Raw genomic sequence first — 23,655 nt, 5'->3', positions numbered from 1 at the left:
AGTCTCACTTGTTTTTGGCATACTTTTTGAGCTGGATGACATGTCTTCATAACAAGTAATTTATTGGGATTTTCAGTTGTAAATGTATGAAGGTGACAATGTGAAAGCAAATCATAACTCATATATATCAAGTGCAATATAAGCTATGACTCCCCCTCTCAACACTTACCCAATCATTATTGATCAGGTAATCCAAATTAGTTCATAATGCATTCATTTAAGGGTGTTGTAGGAGATAAAATTACCTTGGATATAAGTACCATTGAAATCAGTGGAAGTTACTGCTGAATAAATATGCACTAGATTACATTTTTAGAGGAGGGACTATCTGTGATTATAGAGCAAAACATGTTCACAAGTGGAACCAGATATAATTCAAAAACATTTTTTTTTTTTTGCATTTTCTGTTCTCAAAATAGGAAAATAGCTTTCTAAAACACCATATCTGGTTTCCGGGCATGTGTGTGTGCGCGCGCGCGCAATTGTTGATTGCTGCCATCTTGTCTTTTCCCTTTGAGCTTCAATGTGGCAAGCTTATTTGATATATACTGTATTCTTTATAGTCATGTGTACTTATTTGGATTTTAAAAAATATGTTTAACATTTGCAGCATGCACTACTGTGACTGCATACTTAAAAATACTCTAGATAAACAAACGGGACTATTTTACAGTGGCTGCAGTTTACATTAATGAACACAACCTTCCACACAAAGTAATTCATTTTTTTCAAACTAGAAACACTTACTGTACTGAATAATGGGTTGTCAATGTGTATACATCTATGACTGTAATCCTGTGTACATTAACTCAATAGAGGTAGGTCCATGAGGGTGAATGGGGCACTGCCCCACCAACATCAGCCAGCCTTCAGCCAATCACACCAGCTTGCCTTACTAACACACAGTCCAGGGGGTGACACTGCCTATCAGCTTCCTTCTCCCTAGAACTCAGCAAAGGAGGAGGATGGGCACAAAACTAGAATCTGCATCTGTCATTGGCTCTGGCTTCATCCACCATTGGTCTCGCTGTCTTCTGCTCAACCAGTCCCAATGGGTAGCAGCTACCACTGCATTTACTTGTTGAGAGTTAAGCCTCACTTAGCCAACTGAGGGTTGCTTCTGAACAAACATGTCCAGAATTGAGCCATGCATGGTTTTCTTCCAGTGGGAAAGATGCCCAAGTCCTAGGCATTGCTATTGGAACACTAGGTACCTTTTGCCCTTTTAGGCATCTAAAAGTCTAGGAAGCCCACAAAAAGCATCGGCTCATAAACTAGATAATGAAAGTTGGTTATTGAGTTATTTTTAAGGCAATAAAATGAGTCAAATTCCATGCTTCTTATGATGCCTGTCCTGTCTGCCTGATTTTAGAGTCTTAAAAGAAGGGGTTGGCTTCTCTTCTAGCTCCTTCCCTTTCCAGTTGCTAAAAATTCTGCTAAATGGCTGGGCAAATAATTTCCCATATAATTTATTGTCATGCTTTCATTTTCAAAAGGCTTAAAAATTAGACATGTAAATCCTGCTGCAATTTTGCATCTAAAGGGTTGGTTTCAGGGGAGATTCCCAGGTGTGACTACATTGTACTATACACATTCAACAATTTTCTCCCCACAGAAGCATACTTTTCACTCCTTTCAACAAGCACCCAATGCCCCAAAGTACTTCGCTAATCACTCAGAACAGCAGGCTCCCATGGGACTGAAGCAGGAGTACTTTAAGAGTTGCTACTTTTTGGTAGTGAAATAAATGGCAATCTTAAGGCACTTTCGTAAGGTCACGCAAGCTGTGCTGCTATTTTGTTGCTTTGCAGAAGGAAGATTGTTAAAAGATTCCTAGGGGGAATCAAAATGTGAAGAAATGGTGCATTTGGAAGGTAAATTATGAACAGATGTGCTGGGCAGTGGGAGGCCAGCACAAAGCAGGTATTTGGAGCAGAGCAGCACGGAAGCACAGCATGCAGTTATGGCAGCTGTGCATGCAGAAGAGTTGCATGGGCCAACAGTTACTTCTGCAAGATTCAGTAATAAAAGCCAATAGGCCCTTATTAACATTTTTATAACTGGTCTGTTTGATACTGAGCGTAATAGTTAAATCATGTATAAGAGTAAATCAGGCTTGTTGAATGGAATGTGAATGGAAATGCATCTGATAGACATTTTCACACTGTGGAACTTCTTTGACTATTATAAAAAATGGACATTGACTTCTTTTTGAAGGATGCAGTAGTGTGACACCCCCCTCCTGAAAAAACCCACTCTGGACCAGATGGTATTTAACAATTATCACCCAATCACAAATACTCTGTTTTGTGTCAAGATGCTTGATGCTTGAAAGGGTTGTGGTGGTGCAGGGATAAAGAACATGTATGAATTATGTTCACTCAATAAATTGGACTGCTTCACTGTATGTTTGGTGGAATAATGTCTTCAGTGGCACTGTCAAACCCTTATACTTACTTAGGCTAATGATCAGAAACATTCAGTTTAGTTACAGAAATTAGTGTGAAAATATATCAATAGCAAAGAAGATTCTGTACCTATATGAATGGCTGGTGCACACATTGCACATATACTTAATACTGAAGCCCTGATAGTTACCGAGTTTTCCTATATATAATGGTGGTAATATCTTCAAAGAACATAGCAGATTAGTTAACCATGACCTCCCCTATCTGCAACCATGTTCTTTGTCTTTAATCAAACTGCTTTCCCAGGTGTTCCCTGTAGATAGTTTCCTAGGTTTTCCCTGTGGCTGATGTTAAAGTAGTTGCACTATAGCTTTCTTCTTTGTTTCAGATTTGTTTCCCTTATAAAATGGGTTATGCTTGCTGTGCTCCAGTTTTCAGCAAAGACTCCATTTACCGATGACAAATGGCTAATCCTACAGGGTAGGTTGAAGGAAACATTCCCTGCAGTTCAGAATTTAATTACAGAGTGACAATGAATTACCTGTATACAATTACCCAGGTTGTGCTCTCAACAAAATCTTCTTACATCAACAGACACTTCCATGCTTTCCATAGTATCTGGCATAAGATATGGAGCAATGTAAAAGATAGTGACACCACTTCAATAAATCTGTTGATTCCTAATTATATTTTTGGGGTCAAGGGCATAGACAAAGGATATTGAGTGGCTTTTACATAGGCTAGTATATGCAGATATGATCAACAGTGGCTTCATTGTTTCACAAATATGCAGCTCAACCTGTATGTGACACCATTGATATAATTAACAGTTGTATATACAGTATAGTGCAAATGGGGGGAGCCAATTCAGATCTGTGTCGCCATAGGAGGCAAAGGTATTTTGAAGAAAACGTAAATGAGATTCCAAGGCAGAAAATTTGTATTTTAAATGGGGTTAACTTTTTGTGTGTATTAAAGTATACAAAACAACAACAATGTTCTGTGAGCAGAATAAAAAGCTAAGAAGTTATATGTAAGAGCTTCCATATTTGCTTTTGAAGATGAAATGCTTTGGGTGCACTCTTAACAGGCTGTTGCTTGTCAGCTTATTTTTTCTGGTCATTTGCCTTTAAAGTGAGTTTCTTGATTCACAAGATGCATATGGAAGATCTAGTGTACTGCCAAGAGCATTTATTTGTGTGTATGTGTATTCAGTAGCTGCATCTGATCTGTATTAGTTATTATGATAATCACTACTTTTAGCCAAACTTATTTCAGTCTGGCATGCTTTTATAAGTGCCTATATTATTACCTTCTCCCTCATTCTGTGGAGAAGCTTGTTGACTTGACTTTCCTTCATACACAGCTTTTTTATCCTGCTGTGAATTCCCATCAAAGCACTTACACGATCAAATTGTGCCCCAGGCAGCCTTTAATGCTACTCAAGGGTGTTTTATAGAATGTGATATATCTCCTTTAGTGTATAAACTTAATGGCTAGCTTTTGCCAATCAACAATCCCTCCACAATTGTTCCCTAAAGTGGTTTGATTCCCTTGTCAAAGCTCTTCAGTAGGCTAAATTCCTAAGTAATTAAAATGGAAATTTTAATTTCCTCCTTGAAGAGGAGCTGGGTCTTAATCCTAGTGCATGGTGAAGACCATTTCTTCTCTCGGAATTAAATATGGGTAACATGTATGTAGTACAAATTAATGTGTATGTGACCATAATAGCTCTGATAAATTTCTTAATGCAATTAAACAAATTCTTTCATATAATAGTATCTCAGTATATGTCAGATAGTGTGTTATCTTGGAAATTAGTAATGCTATTAAAGGATTTCTGTGCATCAAAGGACCTTAAGGGAAAGACAGCAGCTTTCAGGGACAAGAAACACTCTTGTTATCTATCAGTTGTCCATTTATTTCAATTGTAATGTCACCTTTTTATTCAAAACATGCTGTGAGCATGAGTCTTCACAATAATTTCAAACATTAACAAAGATAGAATTCTACTAATTCAGCCTCTCATTTCAGAATACCCTTTTAAAGTGGTTGTCTAAATGTTGACATATTGTCATTCATTTCCATTGTAATTTCTCTAACATTTCACCTTGTGTCTATTAGCATGCATGGTGTTGCTTAAATTCACTTACATATCCCTGTGTGATACTTCAAAGGCAACTTTATGAATATTAATTGTATTAGATTAGATAGGCTGTTGCTCGGGCTGTGCTTTTCCCCACTTTTCATATATTGGCGACAAACAAGGAATCTAGTGTTAAGTTTTCCTTTATTACACCTTTGCTTATTTAAGGCTGTTAATGTACATGCATTAAGCATTTCTAGGAATAGCCTTGAATATGTTGGTACAGGATCACGCTGTTTGAAAATTGCTGAAGTTAAGGAAGTCTGAGTTTGGTCAGTGCTGCATGGGTGACTGCCTAGGAACCACATCTATGCCACTTTGGGTTCCATTATTGCAGAAAGGAGAAAAGGCGTAAGACAATACACATACAGTGGTGCCCCGCAAGACGAATGCCTCGCAAGATGAAAAACTCTCTAGACGAAAGAGTTTTCCGTTTTTTGAGTCGTTCCGCAAGACAAATTTCCCTAGGGGCTTGCTTCACAAGATGAAACGTCTTGCGAGTTCTTGCGAGTTTGTTTCCTTTTTCTTAAAGCCGCTAAGCCGTTAATAGCTGCTAAGCCTCTAAGCCGCTAATAGCCGTGCTTTGCAAGACGAAAAAACTGCAAGACGAAGAGACTTGCGGAACGGATTAATTTCGTCTTGCGAGGCACCACTGTACATACATACATACATACATACATACATACATAATGTCCCCCCTCTTTTCTTTAAAAACACTTGTTATTGTGAGTCAAATATATTGGACATATGAAAAACTATATTGAAAATGAGAATATGAATTAAGTTCACTCAGTAGCAACTACAGCATCTAGGTGACAAGATTATTGACATTTAGAAAAATCACTGTAAGCTATTTTCAGCTTGCAGGATAGAGCTTAGTCATATAATTGTAGAGTTGGAAGCAACCCCAAGGGTCATCTAGTCCAACCCCCTGCAATTGAAGGAATCCTGAACAAGAGCACTCCACACTGCAGATTCCACTTATATATTTCAGTTAGGAAAACCAAAGTCAACATTGACTAAGAATATACATACAGTGGTACCTCAGGTTACATACGCTTCATGTTACATACACTTCAGGTTACAGACTCCGCTAACCCAGAAATAATACCTTGGGTTAAGAACTTTGCTTCAGGATGAGAACAGAAATCATGCGGCGGCGACGCGGCAGCAGCAGGAGGCCCCATTAGCTTCAGGTGGTGCTTCAGGTTAAGAACAGTTTCGGGTTAAAAACGGACCTCTGGAACGAATTAAGTATGTAACCAGAGGTAAAAGGTAAAGGTACCCCTGCCCGTACGGGCCAGTCGTGTCCGACTCTAGGGTTGTGCGCCCATCTCACTTAAGAGGCTGGGGGCCAGCGCTGTCCAGAGACACTTCCGGGTCACATGGCCAGCGTGACGAAGCTGCACTGGCAAGCCAGCACCAGTGCAGCACACGGAAACGCCGTTTACCTTCCCGCTATAAAGCGGTACCTATTTATCTACTTGCACTTAGGAGTGCTTTCGAACTGCTAGGTGGGCAGGAGCTGGGATTGAGCAACGGGAGCTCACCCCGCCGCGGGGATTCGAACCGCTGACCATGCGATCGGCAAGCCCTAGGCGCTGAGGTTTTACCCACAGCGTCACCCGCGTCCCTGTAACCAGAGGTACCACTGTATTAAACAACCTCAGGTGAGATTCTGAAGTGGGAGGGTGGGAGGAATTCTTTCCTTTGAGATTATATTAAAATAAACCCATTCTTACAGTTTTCTATGCAGCCAGTGACAGTCCATAGCAAACTCCAAGAACAGAGGTGCATGACTATGGCTACATCCACCATTCTTTAACGTTGCTTTCCTAGAAATGATAAATATTTAAGGAAGATGCTATATAAATATAATTTTTGCTTCTTAGTTGGAAGTCTTTGATGATTAACCTCAAAGTCTGGGGGTAACTTGACTATAGGTTCATCCAAGCTTTCTTCCTTGGGCTTTGCTCAGCCTTCTAGCACCTTAGAACATACCCTGTGATTTGTTAGAAAAACCATAAAGATAGAGCTAAAGATGGCATTCACTATGACCAACAGTTGGCCCTGGTGAAACCATGGATAAAAGCCCTTCATGTGAAAACTAATTCCCAAGTCAATTAGTTTTAGGAAAAAACACTGGAGCTCAGTGGTAGAGCATCTGGTTTGTGTGCAGAAGGTTCCAGATTCATTCCCCAGCAGCTCCAGGCAGGGTTGTGAAAGATTCCTGGTCTGCAGTTCTAGAAAGCCTCTGCCAGTCAACATAGACAATACTTATTCATCTAACTCAGTATAAAGCAGCTTCTTATGTTCCTGTGTTCCTTCCACTGTGCTCAAGGTTTTGTGTTGTTTTTATAAGTGGGCCTGAGCCATAAAGAGGGCAGAGAAAATCTTTAAAATGTAAATTTGTGTCAGTGCAATTGGCTCCATTGCAGTGGCATCTACCTGAGCTTGCTGGCTTCTTTGTGCAGAATATCTTAAAGGTGTGAATTATTCTGTCCCAGAGAAGCTTTTTCTTACATAGCTGCTCATTAAAGTTGATGCAAATTATATATGATTATTTCTATAAAGAGCCAGCTGAATGCGTGAAGAGAAAAGGGAGAAAAAAACTCTGTTACTTAAAAGATTGTTTACATCTAATTATGTCTTGCACATGTGTTGCAAAATAGGATCAAAGCTATGAATAACAACAAAATGATAGCATAGCTACTTTCATATGTGGTGTGAGTTGGCAATGCTTTATTCATAACTGTTTTAATAAGTTGTGAATATAATGCTGAATTCAAAGTAGCAATCTACATTGAAACTGTACCCACTTGCTGGTGTCACTTGAGAAAAAGCAGCAAGAGAAAACAGTCTTCTATATTTATTTATTATTTGTTTCAGAAAATTTATTATATACCTTTTGATTGTAAAAACCAAAAACCCTCCAAGCGGTTTACAAAAAGAATAAAACAATGACACCATCAATTAAAAAGTTAAAATCTACTGTTTAAAACATTTTAAAATTAATTTTAAAACTTTTTTTAAAAAGAATTGAAATCAACAAGAAGCTAAAAACCTGATTTAAAACACATGTCAACATTATGCATTTCTTTTGAGCTGAAAAAACTGAACAACAAACATGAAGTTAGACTGGGCTGGGCCAAGTATATTTTTCTAGAGAGAAGAGGTATTCACCAATATTTGTTTGGAAAATCTGGAACTCTTAAGTTTGTGGAGTTATATTGATGTATCAGGATTTTGTCTTCCTTCTGGACCCACTGAAACAAAGAATTCAGGCCTCTAGCTGCCGCACCTTCTTCCCTATTTCCACAGAACATCATATACATATTTTGGAGCCTTTCCACCACTGTTGCTTTCCTTTAAAAGAAGAAACAAGAACCAAACCAATATTTTGTTGAGTTTTGCAGACCCTCCAAGTGCCCCTATTTTCTAGGGGTGTCCCTGATTTAGTGAAGCCATCCTAGTTTCTGATTTTATCCTGGAATGTCCCACTTTTCTTTAAGGCGTCCTTATTTCCAATGGAGAAATGTTGGAGGGTAAGGAGTTATACAACCCCCAAGCCATCTGAAGGTAATCCTGTATATGGTTTTTTAAAAAATCCTGGGGCAACCCAATAAGATGTGTGGTGTATAAATAGTAAAATTATCATTATAGAATGGGATGTCCCTATTTTCATCGGATAAATGTCGGAGGGTATGGTTTTGCATCTAATCTGTAGCAAGTTCATGTATTGCGGGCAAGGATAAAACTTCCTTTTGTACTGTACTGTAGCTGATTTTCCAGTATGATGTAGAGTGGGGGCAGATTCTCTCTCTCTCTCTGTCTCTCTCTCTCTCTCTCTCTCTCACACACACACACCTTAAAGAAACTATGGGGTTTTGTTTTCTGGTTGACTAGCAACCCTAATAAATGATGAAATGATTTTTCAAAGTATCAACTTCTAGATGTTTATTTCATTTTTGTGAAAAGTGGTACTCCGATGCAGTCCTGTTGCTCTTTTTTCCCTTCCACAAAATATGGTCTCTATGACACCATTTTACTTGAGAAATAGAAAGGAAAGTCAGAGAGTCAGCCCTTCTTGTCCACCCCAACCTCTCTTCTTTCTTGCAGAAAGGGACAAAAGGCAGTGGAGTGCTCACATTTCATTCCTAGGAGCATAGTGGTTTGATGAGAAAGTATTATGGTTTTATATTTGCTCACATACCTTGAGGTTTGAGAATAGGGTGGGGTACAAATTGGAAAAACAATAGTTGGAATCTTATTGATGGACAAAGGAAAATTAAACCAATAGACAGCTGCCACATAGATTCAGGACACTTTAAAAAAATGATTTGGAATGGATTTAAAAATGATTTGGAATGATTTTGGAATGATGAAAAATTCATGACTTTTCACATTTATGAGCTTTAACCTTCCATAAGCCTCACAAAAACACCATCCAGTTAGATTTAACTGTGTGCCTCAGTTCCATTGATCAGAGTAGGCCTCAGGCACACCTGCTCATTCAGTTGCATCCAGAGCGGAGAGCACAGGGTGTTTGTTCCGTTCTTTCCCACAGTAATGGAAGCTGCCAGGTGGGTGTGTTTTTAAAGTTGATTGTGTGGAATTACTACATAGTATGGTTAGATTTTTGAAAAGCTGTATATTATAGAATATTTACTTATATGAAAGAATGTTCTTGTGATATTTTTGGCAATACCATACACATGAAAAAGGCTAACTATCCTTTCAGAATGGCTTTAAATGCCTAAATATATCCCAGGTACTGGGTGGTTTGTTTGAGGGCTACACACAATTTCCTCTAGAATCTTTTATAGTGGTTGGCACACACTTTGACAGAACACTATTTTTATAATGGTGTAAGTGTATTTCACATAAGCCTGCATGGTATATCAATTGCCTGTCAGAACTACAGCAACTTTGACTCTGAAGTTGACAGTCTTACAGTGCCTGTGCACTTGGCATATCAGCTGTTAGAAAAATTAGTGACTGATACAGTGGTGCCTCGCAAGACGAAAAGAATCCGTTCTGTGATTCTCTTCGTTTAGCGGTTTTTTCGTCTTGCGAAGCAAGCCCATTGACGGATTGACGGATTAGCGGATTAGCGCTATTAGCGGCTTTTAGTGGCTTATCAGCTTATTGGATCAGCTGATAAGCGGCTTAGCGGCTTAGAAAAAAGGGGGGGAACCCGCAGGAACTCGCAAGACATTTTCGTCTTGCGAAGCAAGCCCATAGGAGATTCGTTTTGCGAGTTTTCCGTCTAGCGAGTTTTCCGTCTTGCGAGGCATTCGTCTTGCGGGGCATCACTGTATGTTTAAAGGATTGGCAGCAAAGTGCTTACTAAGACAATCTGGTGTCTTTATCACCACAACAAAATTTCTTTTGGATTTTTCCTTTTAACTTTCTCTGCAGAAAAAATATGGTATTTAGGGCAATTCCCCTTCTTTGTTCTATTGCTTCTTTTCATATAGTAGGATCCATTTGACCAATATATCTAGATAGATAGATGGATAGATAGATAGATAGATAGATAGATAGATATGCTAAATCTATCATTTTTCCCCCTGGGTCTGCATCTTTTTCTTTCCCTTATTTAGGACAGGCATGGGGAATCCGTGGTCCTCCAGATGTTGCTGGCCCCCATTGTAGTTAACCCATGAAGTCACAAACATTGAACTGTATGTGCTAGCAGTGTGCTTCTTGCTACCATGGTTGTCATTTTGTAATGTCTTGTTTACAGAAGCTTTGGACTCCTGCAGACAGTTGATTCTGTGAGAGTCCTTTGGTGGAAGTAACTTTATGTAACCAGCCCCTCTCAACCTAAGTGCTTTTATGTTCAGTGACGTTCTTATGAAATGTTCCCCAAAGAGCAGGACTATGTCTGAATTTCTAGTTCTCTTAAAAAGTGGTAGTATCTGGGCAGGAGTCCATGGCTCCACTCTGCAGGTCTGGAGTCTACCAAACCCAGCAAGGGTTTTATTTTTACTGCCCTCCTTTTTTACTGCCCTTCATCCAAGGATTACAGGGCAGTTTGCAATATGAAAGGCTGCTCCTAGAATAGGATGGGATGGCTTCTTGCACCATGATAGGAAGACCAGTTCACCCTCATTGTTCATTTTAATTTGTCAAGAAATATTAAGAAGTCTCATTTGATATGCAAGATTTGCAGTTCTGTACAGATCTAACATAGAGAGAGTTGTATCCAACTAAGTCTGCTCAGGGTAGACCCATTGAAATTAATGGACCTAAATTAGTAATGTTCGTTAATTCCAGTGAGTCTGCTATGAATAAAACTTAGCCAAGTAACGCCCACAGTTTTTGCACCTGTTCCTACAGAGCTGTGGTACCTGCTGCATGAAAATAGGTACTGGGAAGGAGAAGTGCGTCATTAAAAGCGTCATTTTTCTTCATCTTATGTTTCACAAACCAAGGACGCTGGCAGGTGAAGCAAGATAATCCATTTGTGCGTGCATGTCTGCGCACCATGAAGAAAGAGAAAAGGGAAATGCAGTAGACTAGTAAAGGCTTAAATTTTAAATTGAAATTGGGGTAGACATAGAAAAAAAGTGAGATGCTGTGACTGGCAAAATATAGGTAAATGGAGAGAAAGAGACGTGTTATAATGGCTGACAAAATATGTGCCATAAAGATTACATACCTCCTTTTCACCCTGTGTTCTGTAAGCGCTTTAAAACAAATCTTGACATATTATGAGTGAGATCAGTGGTAGTGAGTCTACTCTAGATGTATAGGTCAGAAAGAAGTCAAGCAAGAGGGAACATAATAGAGTTGTATGGAAGTATGCATGGTGTGGCGAAAGTGGATAGAGAAAAGGTTTTGTTCTGTTTCTGATAATACTGGAACCTGGGGTCATTCAATGAAGCTGAATGGTGGAGGATTCAGGGCAGACAAAAGAAAGCCCTACTTCACACAGTGCATAATTGAAATTATGGAATTCACCAGCAGCAGCCAGCTTTGATTACCCTTTTAGTTAAATTCAATGAGGATATGGTTGTCAGTGGCTGCTGTTCATGATGGCTGTTGTACTATCTCCAGTATTGGAAACTATGTCTCTGAGAATACCAGTTGCTGAATATCACAAGGGGGATACAGCTGTTGTTTTCAGGTCCTGCTTGTGAGTTTCCCATAGGCATCTCATTAGTCATTTTGAGAACAGAATGCTGGGGTAAGAGGGCCTTTGGTTCAGAATGTTATTTTGAACCACAATATGAGAGTGGGGTAATCATGGCTGCATTTTAAAAGCATGCACTAGAGTTCCACCCCTTGAAATGTGAAATTATCATTGTTTGCCTATGAATCAGGAGGAAAAGCATCAGGATATTCAATATTGTGCTTAGGCTGCAGTGCTGTACACATTTTCCTGGGAGTAAACCTCAATGAAATAAATGAAACTTACTTCTGCCTTGAAGTGTAATGGAAAATTGGGAAAGTAAGTACGGAAGTAAGTAAGTAAATTTTTATTTATACCCTGCCCTCTCCGGCCAAGACCGGGCTCAGGGAAGCTAAACATCAAATATCAAATACATTAAAACACAATCAAACATTTGATTAAAATTGTTGTTGTTGTTGTTGTTTAGTCGTTTAGTCGTGTCCGACTCTTCGTGACCCCATGGACCAACTGCTTAAAAATTAGAATCAGGATAAAATTAAATGACTGCACACAAATTACATCCATAAGGGTTCGGAACCCCAAGTATTCACCAGCTATCCATGTTGGTCCCACATGAGCTGATAAAAGGCCCAAAGTGGTAAAGTGGTCCCATAGAGGGGGGGTCAAACTGGGCCCGGACCAAAGGCCAGGCGGAACAGCTCTGTCTTGCAGGCCCTGCGAAAGGATGTCAAGTGGCTATGTGTGTTGTCATAGAAAAATGTGTGTGCCTGAGCATGTATGAATAAGAAACTTTTAAAATCCATTATAGCCATATCCCAATACGTAGCTAGGAATATGTACATAATATTAGGGCATATTATAGGCTATATAAAATCAGGTGCAATTGATTGATTCTGTTTTTGCATCATCTATATATTGTATTAAAGCACCATATTGGTATTATCAGAGCTCTAAATAAAAAAAGAAGCTCTGGAGAAAAATAATTCTAGTAAAGTATCCTGTCTTTAAATGGCAGGATGCAGCATTTCCCAGTGCTTTATCCTGTTGACTGTATCTGTAATTGATCTTAAAGAAGAACATAATTTCTTTGGTGTGTGAGTAGAAACAGTCCTATTTTCTACACCAACACGTGCAACAAATTAACTGTAAAATGATTTCCTTTGTAGTTTACTGATTTTAAAGATAAGGAATCACAGAATACCAGTTAGTATCTGATGGGTACAACAGTTATGCTTCAGACAACTGAACTTTCAGAAATAAAAAAATAGCTTTGAAATAGAATTCAGAGCTGAAATTTAGAAGTGTGTTTCAGGAAGAAAGCTATATAAAGCAAATTATTTAGCAGTAAGAGCCAGTGTGGTGTAGTGGTTAAGAGCGGTAGTCACGTAATCTGGGAAACCGGGTTCGTGTCTCCGCTCTTCCACATGCAGCTGCTGGGTGACCTTGGGCCAGTCACACTTCTGTGAAGTCTCTCAGCCCCACTCAGCTCACAGAGTGTTTGTTGTGGGGGAGGAAGGGAAAGGAGAATGTTAGCCGCCTTGAGACTCCTGAAGGGGAGTGAAAGGCGGGATATCAAATCCAAACTCTTCTTCTTCTAAGTGTGGAAGAGCCTATGACATTTGCTGAAAGATTGCAATTGAGTAGGGGTGACAGATAGAACAAAGGGAAGAAAACTACTGTATTCATAGGGTTAATTCAGTCCCTCTTCATCCTGTCATGGAATGGAATGTTCAAAATTAATAGAAAAACTTATATACAATTCTTCATGAAGAGCATCTGCCATTGGGCAGCAATGATCACATGTGCTAACATAATATTTTGGGCCCAGTATACTGCATGTGGATTGGGCTTTCTGCTGCACTTGCAAAAGAACACACAAATTTGCATATACTTTTGCAGTCAGTAGTGGAGCACACATAATTAATAAGATGCCTGAGAGATAGTATATCAACATGTGAAGCTTTCACCATAATTATAGTTCAAATCTAAAAAAGGCTTACTCTGTTTAATACTACCTGCCGCATAACTGTTAAAGTTGAACAAAATAACACAACACAATGGCCAATAACAACGGCACTAAACACTACTTATAGACTGATATAAATGATCAGAAATTGCGACCAAAGTCTCTAAATCTTCTTCACCAGTCACGGTAGAATAATTCAAAAGTTCGATATATACATAATCTGTCACCAAATATCGTCGGAACAGAGTTTCCGGATAACCAATCTGTTTTGTTCAATGCTTCATCAGCCAATCTTGATCAATTCTTCATCAGCCAGACTTGTAAGAATTAATGAGGATGCAGTTCAATTTCTTAACAAGCAGAAATTACAATATACATGTTATGAAACCTGCGTCTGTATAAAATAAAATGCATAATACAATATATATTGTTGGGAAACTGTGTACGTGCAGCTACTCACACAGAGTCAATTAAGGTTTGGCAGACAGCCAGAAGGTCATGTGAAGGAGTAAGTCTGCCTGGTAATAACAGCGACATGGAGACAGCTCCCTGATTGGTCAAGCTCTTTCAAAGGAGTGATAATTAATGGCCTACTAACTGGAATGTGTTAGTTCAGAGTTCAGAGGTTCAGAGTTCTGTGTGTCAGTGTAGGAGTTGTGAGTCGTGTCAGAGAGAGCTAGCAAAAGATCCGTGTTCTGTTCCTGTAAATAGTCCACTGTATATAATAAACACCTAACTACAAGTTCCTGTAAAAAAATTCCTTCCAGTAGCACCTTAAAGACCAACTAAGTTAGTTCTTGGTATGAGCTTTCGTGTGCATGCACACTTCTTCAGGTACAAGTTCCTGGTTCCTGCTTTGTCTATCCTGTCTGCAGCCAAGTCGCCAATTGCTTCCATGGATTCTGTGTTTACTCTGCTAGGTCTGGCTAAGGTCTTGCAACTAGTCAGAAAGTTGTGAAACACCAAATAGGTTTTGCCAATAAAATACATTTGCCAACTAAAATACATACCCAATCTTACATGTAAGTGAATATAAATGCTGTAGAAAATATGCTCTTCTTCTATTTGCTGAACTTAGGCTGGCAGTACTACATTCAGTGCAAGACCAAGTGTGATGTTTCGGGGAGGGGGTTAAAAGTATACTTTGACTCTCAAAAAGCTTTTGACAAAGTACCTCACAAAAGGCTTATGAGTAAGTTTAGCAGTCATGGAATAAGAGGAGAGGTCCTCTTGTGGATCAGGAATTGGTTAAGTTTCAGGAAGGAAAGAGTAGGACTAAATGGCCATTTCTCTGAATGGAGAGAAGTAGAAAGTGGTATTGGGACCTGTGCTTTTTAACTTGTTCATAAATGGAGTTAGGAGTGAGATGGCCATGTTTGCTGAGAGTGCTAAATTATTCCGAGTTCTTAGAACAGAAAAAGATTGTGAAGAGACCCCAAAGGACTGAATGAATGGGCAGTAAAACAGCAAATGCAATTCAATGTAAACGAGTGTAAAGCTCATGGGTTCTGAACTGGTGGTGACGGACCAAGAATGAGGCCTCCTGGTCTTAGTAGGTAGCTTGATTAAGATGTCACCTCAGGGTTTGGCAGTCATGACAAAGGCAGATACCACGCTAGGAATCATAGAATCATAGAAGGTACTAACAGAAGGAGCAACGAGGGCCATCTAGTCCAACTCCCTGTGATGCAGGAATTAGGAAACTAATTTAAAATAAAACTGCCAATGCTGTTATACATTTGGAACAGTGTACAGTTCTGGTTACCTCACCTCAAAAAGGGTACTGTTGAGTTGGAAAAGGGAGTTCAGAAAAGGGGGACCAACGTGATCAAGGGGATGTAGCGATTCCATTATGAAGAAAAGTTATAATGTTTGGGACATTTTAGTTTAGAGAAAATGCAAGCAAAAGATCCCATGAAAGAAGTTTATAAAATCATGCATGTCATGGAGAAAGTGGATGGAGTCCCCCCCTTATCATAACTCATGAGCATCCAATGAAGATGAATATTGGAAGATAATTATTCTATGCCCCCACAATTGGAGGCAGCAGTTCTTCTGAATACCAGTTGCTGGAAACCACAGGAGGGGAGAGTGCTCTTGTGCTCAAATCCTGCTTGTTGGTTTCCCATAGGTATCTGGTTGGCCATTGTGAGAACAGGATGTTGGACTAGATAGGTCATTGGCCTCATCCAGCAGGCTCTTACGTATGATGTGACTAACTTAGGTCTATTAATTTAAGTGGCTCTAAAACAGGACGCAAGTGGTGCTGTGGGTTAAACCACAGAGCTGAGGACTTGCCGATCAGGAGGTCGGCAGTTCGAATCCCTGTGACGGGGTGAGCTCCTGTTGCTCGGTCCCTGCTCCTGCCAACCTAGCAGTTCGAAAGCACGTCAAAGTGCAAGTAGATAAATAGGTACCACTCCGGTGGGAAGGTAAACAGCGTTTCAGTGCGCTGCTCTGGTTTGCCAGAAGCAGTTTAGTCATGCTGGCCACATGACCCAGAAGCTGTACGCTGTCTCCCTCGGCCAATAAAGCGAGATGAGTGCCACAACCCCAGAGTCGGTCACGACTGGACCTAATGGTCAGGGGTCCCTTTAATCTTTACCTTTAATCTTTAAAACTTAGTTGTATGCAACTCTCTAACCCCAAAGTTTGAGGTATAAAGGCAAGGTGGACTGCAGAATGGAGAAAGCATCGAGTATACATACAGACTTTCACCTTCTTTCTGAAACTAAATGAATGAGGTCTTTGTTTTGCTGGTTCCTTCCTTTTTAAAAAAGAACAGTGCAATATGCATCTGGAGCTACCTCTACTACAGCTTCAATAAATCACATTTTCCAATTTTCCACATTTGTTGTGAATTTTGCTTGGCTGATCACAGAAACCTTTAGGGATCCTGGGTTATGAGAATGTTTTGATCCCAAAAGCCAGTGAGTTCAGCATTACATCAGATAATACCTTCAGGGACAAGCTGAAAATAGAGAAAATGATGAGCAGCAATATTTCGGTACTCTTTGATCTGAATATGAAAAAGAAATAGGCCAATGCTAGAAGAAAATATTTCCTCTAACACTATTTGAAATCTCAATTGTTTGAAACAACAACATATATTGTTGGTTGTGAATATCTGTCCAAATTTCAGAGGTATAGTCAGACTACGGAAAACCTCAATTTAAATTCCTGAGTAACAGCTTGTGTTTTCTTGAATATGGAAAATGACAGCAGCTAATTTTCATACATTTAAAAACATTTTATTATGGTGTAGCCTAAAGGGTTGCACACAAATGAACAAGGATTTCATCCATTTTTAATAAATTAGATTCTTCTGCCAAAATCTCTTTAATTCCTTTAGCAATCTTATTTCTATATTGCCCTGTATCTGAGGATCACAGGGTGGTTTACAATATAAAAACCACAAAAATACATAACATAGTAACAAACTAAGATAATACCTCCCAGTTTAAAAGGCCATAGATTGCTTAATTAACCAAAGGCCTGGAAGAAGAAGAATGTTTTCGCCTGGCACTTTAAGATATGTAACAAAGACACCAGGCAAGTATCCCTCAGAAGAACATACTGCAAATGGGGAGCGATCACAGAAAAGGCCTGTTATCATGTTGCTACCTTCCAGACCTCTCATGGAGGGAGCACACAGAGAAGGGCGTCAGATGATGATTGCAGGATCTGGGTCAGTTTGTATGGGTGGGGGCGGTCCTTGAGATATTGCAGTCCTGAGCCATTTAAGGCTTTATAGGTAAAGACCAGTAGTGATGTATGGAAGTGAAAGCTGGACCATAAAGAAGGCTGATCGCCGAAGAATTGATGCTTTTGAATTATGGTGCTGGAGGAGTCTCTTGAGAGTCCCATGAACTGCAAGAAGATCAAACCTATCCATTCTTAAGGAAATCAGCCCTCAGTGCTCATTGGAAGGACAGATTGTGAAGCTGATGCTCCAATACTTTGGCCACCTCATGAGAAGAGAAGACTCCCTGGAAAAGACCCTGATGTTGGGAAAGATGGAGGGCACAAGGAGAAGGGGACGACAGAGGACGAGATGGTTGGACAGTGTTCTCGAACCTGCCAGCATGAGTTTGACCAAACTGCGGGAGGCAGTGGAAGACAGAAGTGCCTGGCGTGCTCTGATCTGTGGGGTCACGAAGAGTTGGACACGACTAAACGACTAAACAACAACAAGGTAAAGACCAGCACTTTGAATTGGGCCTGGAAATTGATTGGCAGCCAGTGCAGTCAGGTCAGGAATGGTGTTATATGCTCAAACCATCTTGCCCCAGTGAGCAACTTGGTTGCTTAATTCTGCACCAACTGAAGTTTCTGTACCATCTTCAGAGGTAGCCCCACATATAATGTGTTACAGTATATCTTAATGGTTTAATGCCTTTCCTCCCATTTGTGACCAATCAACAAGGTAGTTGCCTTTTTCTTTAACTGTTGTGCCACTGCCTTGTTTCTCTTCTGCCAATGGTGACATAACATGCCACCCTCCTATGAGCAATTCTGTGGCTGGACCATACCGCAGAGGAGCCCCTGTTGCCTGGTATAGGGTAGGTGGTTAGTTCCTGCTTTGATAAAAAAAATTGTCCTCATTCAAAGCAGGAACGAAATGCCTAGTTTTGCAAATGCCCAATTCTGCAAAATACAGGTTTAGAGGTGCACTCATCAGTCAACCTCCTCAACTGTTGGTATCCAGCAATATAAAATGGCCTCTACTGCAACCTTCAGATCTGCAGTGTTCCTGCCATAAGAGTGGTGGCAGAAAGCTCCCGTTTCCTTTTCATTAAGGAGGCCAGCATGAAAATTCAAGCTTTTCCTCCTGGCATACTCATTTTAGAGGAACATAGTTGCCAAACTTCTTAGGCTAGTGGATACATCTGGAATTCTGAGAAAGTGGCATATCCAACTGTCATAAAATGGCTGCCTTGAGGGTGTGGCATAACACAAAGTGGCTGTCACATCTAATAGAGCAGAAAAAGACAGGGAAAAATGTGTGGGGATGTCCCCCAACACCTGTCCCACTGATGGGGAAAAGGGACCTATATGAGCAATAACTTTTCATCTATTCAGGATGGAAGGGAGGATGGGTGTCGAGTCCTGGTGTCCAGTGCAGTGTGGGCATGTTTAAAGGTGTGCATAAATGTAGGAGAGGCTGAGCCACTGCAACCAGGAATTGAACAGGAAGAGCAACCACTCTCTGTAGCCCAGCCAGCCAGTCTGTCAGCCCATGCTGTTGAAAATGGACAGACAAGTGCGAGACTGGGCAGGCAGACGCTGCACTGGCTTTCTTGTGCTTGTTGCATACAAGGCCTGCCTGGGAGATGAGTGCCTGGTGCCTACGGTGCTGGCCTCACATTCACTTTTGGCTGTCTCCGTTGGACCACTAAGGCTGGGGGCATCCTCTTCCCAGGCCCCTGTGGGGCAGTGAGAGGAGGCATCTCTCCTTGGGGCAGGGTGGGCAGCTCAGAGACCAGGGGTAGTGGCCAGAGGACTCCCAAGGAGAGGGGAGAGGAGGCTGAGGGAACACTCCAGAAGGGAGGGAGTTTGAAAAAGGTTGAGAGGCTGCCAGCTCTGCAGGCAAGGGGTGACATAATGGGGCTCATGAGCCCTACAGGGGTGCTGCAGAAAGAATGTGGTTGGTTAAGGGAGCCGTGGACTCAAAAAGGTTGAAAACCTCTGCATTAGTACTTTGTCACCCTCCGTGGTTTCTGGAAACCTAAGGTCCATTGTGGGCTTGCATGCATGAATGTCAATTTTCTCTCTCTGTGGTCAGTTTTTATTTTTAAGTTTCAAGTTTTCCGATATACCAGACTTGCAGAAAACAGGCTAAAAGGGAAAATAAAAAGTCTGTCCCAACCTGTAGTCTATCCTGGAAGTTCAACAAACCCATGGTCTATTGGGGGCGTGTGTGCAGGCATGTATCTGTGGAGCAATCTCAGATGCTTAGCCAATTACTCCCCTCTTCCATCCCAGGACTAAATGGGATGATATGCAATTTTCTGTTTCAGAGCAACTAGGTTTTCTGTCTCTCTCTTTCTTCTTCCAGCAGCAACTTTGAAGGTTTCTGAAGATGAATCTTTCTTTGAATCTGAGGAAAATATTTTCTTCTATTTTTAGAACCTTTGTCCTTGGTGTGCCTTGCAAAAAACCCAGAAAAGTTTACAGGCAGGATGTTTTCGTGCTATTTTTTTATGGCTAACCCTTTTAGTCTGTAGTCATATATCCACTTACCTGAGAGTAAGACTAATTTGCTTTTGAGTAGACATGCATAAGATTGCACTGAAAGACTGCAGTCCTAAATGCACTTATTTGGGAGTAAGCCCCATTGAACACAGTGGGCATTAACCTCTATGTAAATGTGTAGTATTATGGTATTAATAGATGAGGAATGCATGATGCATAACTCTTCTTATTTATCTTCTTCTGCAGAAATGAATATAACTGAGCCTTAGCACAGAAACCTCTGCGAAATATGAGATAGTTGTAGTTATGGTGATTAAATTAAAAACCATTTGTCATTAATATTCCTTAAGTATCATGAATCAGGTGATATTTTAGGCAATTACATTCCCAGGACAATTAAAATGTACCACAGAGATAGGAAACCAATAACAGCTATAGGTAAACAGTGTTTGTCATATGCGTACGGGAAGAGAATAACAAGGCCATGAAAACTTGCATTGCCCTTAGGACAAATTAATGTGATGTTTTGTAATTTGCTATGCCTCTCTCACAAGGAGAATCAAGCATACAGATAAAGAATTTCTGGGTCGTAAAATTAAAGAGGTGGATACAAAGGTGGAGGCAAGGAAAATGGCTCTCCTCAATCAACCATAACTACCACCCTTGGTGGTATTCCTCTGGTGTTCTATAAAACACTGAACATGTTTTAATTTAAATCTTCTGAACATCTTAATAGATTGGGGGACATAGCCCCCCCTCATATTCATACTGTTAACTACTATACAATGACCCCTGTGCTTAGTGGACTGTAGGAACATGGCTACTGGCATATGTTGCATTAATGTCCAGTGGGTTAATGGTCCATTCTCTCCTTAAATATGATTGAGCCTCCTGGCTTCTCTCTTCCTCCTCATTCCCTGGCTCAAACAACTGGCAGCAGTTTTCAGTCACTGTGGCCCTGCTTAAGAGCCATGTTAATAAACCAGTTCAGATTAACCAGTTTGTGTGGAATGTCAACATCATCAAGGTGGCATGCCCTATGCGCATTTGGGTGAACAAGGGGAGGGTGGCAGAGGAGCCTGTTGGTGTGTTGTTTTCCCTCACCCCAAAACATGCTTGTCTATTAAATTTATGTTCTGTCCTTCCTCCCAAAGGAGCCCAGGGTGACAAACAAGAAGCGATAAAACAATGAAACAATTTTTTAAAAAACAATTCTTTGAGACAGGGAAAAATCTCAACTTAAAAAGGTTTGTTGAAAGAGGAAGATTTTCAGTATGCACTGAGAAGACAACAGACGGTGCCTGTCTGAGATTCAGAGGGAGTGAATTCCAAAGAGTAGCTGCCATAACATGAAAGGCCAAATTCCTAAATTGTGTGGAATGGACCTCATGATAATATGGTATCTGCAGGAGGCCGTCACCTCCAGAGCACAGTGATTGCTTAGTATATAAAAGGGTGAGATTATCTTTCAGGTATCCTTGTCAGGCCTCACATTTTGCACTAGCTGCAGCTTCCGAACCTATCTCAAGGGCAGCTCCACACAGTGAGCATTGCAGTAATCCAGCCTTCATTTTACCCCAGATTCATATCTGAAAAGGGCTGTGGTTTTTGAAATATAAAGTTGGGTTGTGGGGGTAGGTTTAGGTGCAGAAGACTACATATAGTCAGCAGAATTAATTCATGTCGTTCAGAGCAAGCATTAGTGACTGCCAGTTTTTCCTCCTAGGCTGGTAAGAAAGGGCACATTTCTGCCATGTGTCCCATCACTGCTGCAAGTCCTGAGGATGAAAGTGGATTGGTGAACTTTGACAATTCTATTTATGGAGTTTGGAAATACTTTCTGCTCCTTCACTGCAGTGGTCAATGAATCCATAGGGTATCTGGGCCCCTTTCCTATGAAGCAACAATTGCTTTAAGGGTGGTGAGATCACTGTGGAACCAGTTAACACTTATTCCAACTTCATCTTTCAGTCAGCTGTTTTTTCTGGTAAATGGAAACAGGGATGAAGAATGTGACATTTGATCTCTTCCAGATTGTGTCACAATTTTAGATACAAAGACAAATGTTTTAAATCACTTCAAAATAATCCCAAACGCAAATGTCTGCTCAGTTAAAAAATACATTTTGTGTTTGTATTTGATCTGTTGACCTCCAACTACAGCTCATTCAACATCAAAAATCTTTCATTTGCATAAGTTTACAGGGTTCATCAGGCTACATTTACACACAAACATTCCTAGTAGGAGTTATTACAAGGACATCTTCACTATGCTTGACCTCTACACTGGGCAGCTACTGAGATGTTATGAAGGAAGTTGAGATAATGTGCTTGGTAATGATATATTGGATGCATTTTAATTGCCTCTCTAGAACACCAAGTTGGAAAAAAGGACTTCTACCTCATTTCCTAATGGATGAAACTAGTAATTTGTTTGTAGCATATTCATTGACATAAATACCATGGAGACCAACATATTTGGGGAGAATAAATAAGTAAATCTCCAAATGCCTCACTACTACCACTACCACCACCACTACTACTACTACTACTACTACTTGTAGGGTGAAACTTTATGTGGTTCAGAACAGTGCAGCCAGATTATTAACTTGAGTTTGCCATATTTATCATATTCTTGCCAGTGTTGAGTGAAGGATCATCATGTGGTGTGGTGGGTGGGGTTTAGTGGTTGCATGGAGGGGTCAGGTAATTACTGTTTTCCCACTCCACTTCATCTCATACACCAGTTACTTATTTTTTCAGCACTGTTTTTCTGCTACCACCATAAGAATCTAAGTATAGTTGGTAATCTAAGTATAAATTATCAATTATAATAAACCTCCACCCATCCAACAGCAGCTGTGCAAAAAAGTGTGATACAAAACAGTGCAGACTGCACTTTAAAGTAAAACATGTTTTATTAATAAAATCAGATAGTTAATAATAGAATTACAGAGTTGGAAGGGATCCTGAGGGTCATCTAGTCCAACCCCCTGCAATACAAGAATCTCAACTAGATCATACATGACAGGTGGTCATCCAACCTTTGCTTAAAAACCTCCAATGAAGAAGAGCCCACCATCTTCTGAGGGAGATCATTCCATTTTCGAACAGTTCTTACTGTCAGAAAGTTCTTCCTGATGTTTAGTTGCTTGTAACTTGAATCCATTAGTTCAAGCCCTGCCCTCTAGAGCAGGAGAAAACAAGCTTGCTCCATTCTCCATGTGACAGCCATTTAGATATTTGAAGATGGCTATCATATTTTCTCTCAGTCTCTTCTTGTCCAGGCTAAACACACCCAGTTCCCTCCACTGTTCCTCATAAGTCTTGGTTTCCAGACCCTTTATCATCTTTGGTCACTCTTCTCTGTTTATGTTCCATCTTGTCAATATGTGAAAAGTTGGGATGTGGCTTAAAGTGTGACCTGATTTTTTCTCTGTAAGAGAGTATATTGGTTTTTGTAATTTGTTCTCCTTGAGGCTCACAGTGAAATAGTACTGAAAAACCATCGCTCTGTCATAAGAATAGGTCAGATAAATATTTATGCAAGACAGACACAGTTTTTAAAGTCAAATTGTGCACTTTATCATAATATATAAATTTTATAGTGCTTTCTTTCACTTTATAGCTACAGATCTTAAAAGGTCTTCAATCCCACCAACCCATCTGTTTTTTATCAAATACATGGCAAATTCTCAAAATGAAAATTTCTAAATTTCCACAAAAGAAGAACCAGAGCATCCATGCAAGGAATGTCCACAAGTTTCCTTTTGCACTCAAGGACAGCTGTTTGATAGAAC

The 23,655-nt window shown here is 40.2% G+C and overlaps 1 protein-coding gene and 1 long non-coding RNA gene across 14 annotated transcripts in view; one reads left to right on the top strand and one right to left on the bottom strand.

The window, feature by feature from the left end:
• LOC310706752 overlaps positions 1-17,756 on the bottom strand; it is a 132,668-nt gene extending 114,912 nt beyond the window's left edge. Inside the window, exon 1 of the long non-coding RNA XR_014526147.1 lies at positions 17,630-17,756. This is a non-coding gene — a long non-coding RNA (uncharacterized lncRNA). The remainder of the gene's footprint in view (positions 1-17,629) is intronic.
• CTNNA3 (catenin alpha 3) overlaps positions 1-23,655 on the top strand; it is a 541,298-nt gene that overhangs the window by 57,166 nt on the left and 460,477 nt on the right. The window lies entirely within an intron of this gene.

The sequence above is a fragment of the Podarcis liolepis genome (assembly GCF_965112155.1).
Source record: "Podarcis liolepis genome assembly, chromosome: 5".
In the NCBI taxonomy this organism is placed as follows: Eukaryota; Metazoa; Chordata; class Lepidosauria; order Squamata; family Lacertidae; genus Podarcis; species Podarcis liolepis.
The sequence above is the reverse complement of the archived record's forward strand: the minus strand, read 5'-3'. Positions and strand labels throughout refer to the sequence as shown.